This window comes from Pristis pectinata, chromosome 12, assembly GCF_009764475.1.
Source record: "Pristis pectinata isolate sPriPec2 chromosome 12, sPriPec2.1.pri, whole genome shotgun sequence".
NCBI classification, from domain to species: Eukaryota; Metazoa; Chordata; class Chondrichthyes; order Rhinopristiformes; family Pristidae; genus Pristis; species Pristis pectinata.
In genome coordinates, this window is record NC_067416.1 from 32578767 (window position 1) to 32583189 (window position 4423).

The window sequence follows — 4423 nt, forward strand, 5'->3', positions numbered from 1 at the left end:
AAGCTCAATGGGAGCTCAAGGAACAAAGCCTCATCTTTCCACTAAACTATAGCTCAGCCACTCTGCTTACCATTGACCAAGGAGAAAAGATTGTACTTAACTGGTGAGGATCTCCCTAAAGCCAACCTGCTCATCAGAGCTTGTCCTGGGCTCAGTGATGAGGCTCTGTGCCATACCAGGCCCTACCAAGGCATACCTCCCATCACCTGGAGGGAACAAAGCACGTCCAACCCATAAAAATGCTAACACTTACATGGGGAAATATTGCAGTTCAGCACAAAGCTACCAGTATTTTCCAACAAAATTTGCCATTAAGCAACAATTTCAGGTAATGATTCTGCTATTCCAATTCATACCTCACAGACCTTTCATTTTTTCATCTACTCCCCCCTTTCACTTTGTAGTATTTGTCATCAAATGTTTCTTACCTTCCATTCTTTCACAGACATTCTTTTTCTTTTTTTTCTTCTCCCCCATTCCCTGCTTCTATTCTTCCCTTAAATACTTAGCTTATCTTTCTCCGGTTCAGACGGCAACCTGTTGACTGTTTTCTGCCGTTTCAATGTAATTTCCTTTCTTGTTGGTGAAATAGATGGAAACAACTGGTCTCTGATTGATGGCATTGCACACCCTCACCTGTCAAGAACACATGGAGCTCAGTACTATATATTTTACCTTGAATTATTTGGTTTTTATTTTTGGTTCCATTTAGGGACTTTTTTCAATTATTTTTGGTTGGCAAAACTCAGTACCATTAAACTTTAGGCAAATGCTTCTAGCCAAATTTTTGATAATAAATTGCAACTAAATTAAAAATTACAATAATAATAATACCTGTACATTCATAGTCATACATTACCCCCATCATTTTATTACTCTGAGGTTTATTCCTGAGTTGCCCTAGTCTTGTTGCCAGCTAGTGTGCTGGTATGCATTTACAAACTAATATGATTGGTCTGGATTGTAAGTACAACATTGACAGTCTTAACGTGAAACACATGGTTGATACTCAAAATTCTATGTAAAAATATATTTTAATCAGTGTGAAAAAAATAGATTTTCAAAGTAAGTACTCAGGAATGTTTTATTTCTCTCAGTCTTTTTTGGCTAAAACCAATCAATTCAAACCCTTTATGTTATTCAGTAACCTGTCATTTCCAAACTTCTGTAAATCACTATCCATTGCATGAAAAGGTGCTTTCTGATTTCGGTCCTGTATGGTTTCACTTTTACAATTCTTGTTCTGAATCACCCACCAGAGGAAGCAGCTTCTCTCTGTTCATGCTGTAAAGCCTGATTTTCATTTTAAGCAGCCAAATTAGGAAAACCTCATGAGCTTGAAAAACTACCAGCTAAATGTAGCCAACCTGCATCCCAGCTTTAACCCTATAAGCCCTGTGGTGAACTTCAGCTGCTAAGAACATGAGAAAGGAGGAGGAGTAAGCAATTTGGCCCCTTGAGTCTGCTCCACTGTTCAATAAGATCTTTTTTCCTGCCCTTACACCATATTCCTTGATTCCTTTGATATTCAGAAGGTTATTGATCTCTGTTTTGAGTGCAATGACAGAGCCTCCTGGGGTAGAAACTTCCAAAGATTCACTACCCTCAGTGAAGAAATTTCTCTTAATTTCAGCCCTAAGTCGTCCATATCTTATTTTGAGACTGTGACCTCTACTTTTAAACTGCCTGGTTGAAAACATCCTCTCTACAGCTACTCTGTCAAACTCTCCGAGGAGTTTGTACCTTTCAATGAGCTCATTGCTCATATTTCCAGGTTGTGAAGAATAGTACACTAGCCCACTCATCCTCTTCTCATGTGACAAACCAACCATCCAAGGAATGAGTCTGGTGAACATTTATTGCCCTCTTTCTGTAGTAAATATTTCCTTCATTAGGAAATGTACCCAAAATTTTACACTATGCTCCAGGCGTGGTCTCACTGAGATCCTTTATAATTTTATGTGCATCAGCTTTTAGTGATTTGTGTACTACAACGTCTGGATTGCTTTGATATTCCCCAGCTCCTCATCTTTCACTATTAAGAAAATATTCTGCTTTTGACACAATTTTCACAGCTCCCATCCATCACGCCTCAAACTGTCACGCATCTCAAAGTCTCTCACTCCAAGGTGTACATCACACTTGCACCCTGACTGCTTCAAATATATTTCCATTAAGCATTCAAAGTCATGGTTGAACAAATATTCAAGGTACCAAGAAATAACAAATAGAAGTGAATATCATCAGTCATGAGGTTTTTTTTCATCAAACTATACAAAAAAAATGTCCCAATGAAACTGCTCTGAATATATATTGAAGCTTCTTTAGTTAATGTCCTATGCTGAGGAGTACACTGAGGAACAAAGTACCCAGAAGGTTTACAGAAATAGCAAATCATAAACTATTTATAAAATCTTCCTGGAAATCTGTCCAGTAGGTTTTCCCTCCTCAAAAATCAAATGGGTGTTGCTATTTCCCACAGTATTTGCTTGGTGCAGCTTAGTCCTCGCTCTCAATATTTTTGAGGCTTCCCTACTTAAGGTGACATAAAATTTTGCCAGTTTTGGTGTATCATAATGAACCAGCAGGAAGATGTGTCATGCCTTGGAAGATGGAGACCATTATTCAGATTTGCAGGTGGGATTGGGTGGAGAGGATCACAATTAACTTTAAATATTTTCTCTTAAACAAATTTATTTTTGAGATATTTATTTAAACATTGTTTTAAATGTAGACAAATAGGAGGATATATAGTAGTTTAGTATTTGCTGATCATTTAAAAGAAAATCACAACCTACATCAGATGGGATAGTTTGTCCACTTGATGTACTTCACCAGGTACCAAAGTCTCACTCAGAAAAATAAACATGGAAATCCTATTGTGTGGTGCAACATGGAAGAAATTTATTGGAAGATTGAATGTGATCAGTTTCTCACAAGAACTAGAGGGCATAGGTTTAAGGTGAGAGGGGAAAGGTTTAATAGGAACTTGAGGGGCAAATTTTTCACCCAGAGGGTGGTCAGTATATGGAATGCTCTGCCAGAGGAAGTGATTGAGGCAGGTACATTAACAACATTTAGAAGGCACTAGGACAGGTACATGCATAGAAAGGTTTAAGAGGGATATGGGCCAAACACGGACAAATGGGACTAGCTTAGATGGGAATCTTGACAGACATAGACCAATTGGGCCAAAGGACCTGTTTCCGTGCTGTAGGACCCTGTGACTCAATGACTCTGTGAGAGACAATAGGTTACAGGGAAGTAACTGGGGAAATGCCATTGATGGGATTGCCCCGAAAACCGGCATGGATTTGATGGATCAAATGGCCTCCTTCTATGTCATAAGGAAATATAGAAATGTGGGAAGATACGGAGGCCGAGTCCAACAGCATGCAACTGTTGTTTGGACACAACTTCAAGGAACTTCAATCACCCACTCATGGTCCACAGATGAAGTGGGTCACACATGCAGCAACAGAGTGTGTTGCTTTATAACTTGCTTTAGCAATGGTTATAAGGACATACTTGAGTAGATCCCAGGCCATGGGGTCTGGTGCTCAGAAATGCATGCTGAAAAGTCCCCTTAAAGTTCAAGACTAATCTTTTGGTGCAGGTCTCAGGTGTCCCACTGTTGTACTTGGCTTAACTGTACCACAATCTTCCACTACACCATTATCAAACCACAGATTCTACTTTTAGAATCAGAATCAGGTTTATTATCACTGACTTGTATGATGTGAAATTTGTTGTTTTGCAGCAGCAGTACAGTGCAAAGACATTAAATTACTATAAATTACAAAATAAATAGTGCAAAAAAAGGAATAACAAGGTAGTGTTCATGGGTTCATGGACCATTCAGAATTCTGATGACAGAGGGGAAGAAGCTGTTCCTAAATTGTTGAGTGCGGGTCTTCAGGCTCCTGTACCTCCTTCCTGATGGTAGTAACAAGAAACTGGCATGTCCCAGCTGGTGGGGTTCCTTAGTGATGGATGCTGCCTTTTTGAGGCACCGCCTCTTGAAGATGTCCTTGATGGTGGAGAGGGTTGTGCCCGTGATGGAGCTGGCTGAGTCTATAACCCTCTGCAGCCTCTTGTGATCCTGTGTATTGGAGCGTCCATACCAGGATGTGATCCAACCAGTCAGAATGGTCTCCACCGTACATGTATGGACAATTGCAAGAGTCTTTAGTGACATACCAAATCCTCTCAAACTCCCGATGAAGTAGAACTGCTAGCGTGCCTTCTTCATGATTGCACCAATATGTTGGGCCAAGGATAGATCCTCCTAGATGTTGACACCCAGGAATTTAAAGCTGCACACCCTTTCCACCATCGACCCTTCAATGAGGACTGGTGTGTGTTCTCCCGACTTCTTCCTGAAGTCCACAATCAATTACTTGATCTTGCTGATGTTGTGTGT